Source organism: Etheostoma spectabile, chromosome 8 (assembly GCF_008692095.1).
Source record: "Etheostoma spectabile isolate EspeVRDwgs_2016 chromosome 8, UIUC_Espe_1.0, whole genome shotgun sequence".
Lineage (NCBI taxonomy): Eukaryota > Metazoa > Chordata > Actinopteri > Perciformes > Percidae > Etheostoma > Etheostoma spectabile.
In genome coordinates, this window is record NC_045740.1 from 26,957,486 (window position 1) to 26,958,300 (window position 815).

Consider the following 815-nt stretch of genomic DNA (forward strand, 5'->3'; position numbering starts at 1 on the left):
AAATCAGCAGTGTATCAAATTCTTGTTCTCCCCCCACTGTTTAACTACAGTTACTGTCTTTAAACAATGCATGATGGTAGTTGTTGGTTGGTCACCATACATGTTCAATACTTTTTATCTTGCTTCATGTAAATACTTCAGTCAAGGGTGTAATTAATCCTTATTGTAGAATGTAAAAAGCGATACAAAATGGCACATTTCTAAAAATCAACAGAAATGCATTTACAACCTGGGTCCTTAACAGTGCATTACTTTTTAAATACTTCTATTTATCACATCCAATTGTTGACTATACATACCGGGTCACTGTTGTAAAGAGGTTGACAGACGTTCTCCAGTGTGGAAAGGAATTTTACATCGTCTTTTGCTTCATCGGCGCGATCTGTTATCTTGGCATCCAGCACCCTCCACTTTTACATAGGTTTTTGAAAAGACAAGTTTAAGAACAACTTTTTAGATTTTATTAACTAATTCATAAACTCTTAGGAAATCCTCTTGTCTTTTAAATGCCCTTCAAAAATTCCTGTAGCAGAGTGCTGTTCAGATTGCAGAAAGGAACTAAGGTAACAAATGGTATAAAATGTCTTATGAGAATTATCAGTGATTCTTCATCCATTCATTCTTTACTATATAGCTCATGCAACAATAACAGTTTTTATCACATAATTTGCACAGACATTTATTTTACACAAATCAGTTAGTCACATTGCGTCTTTACACACATCAAACTGTAGTCAGATCCATCAAAACATGTATAATAACTTCTTTAGCTATTACTTTGTTGAAGTTTAACGCTCAAGCTTCCTTACCTTCAT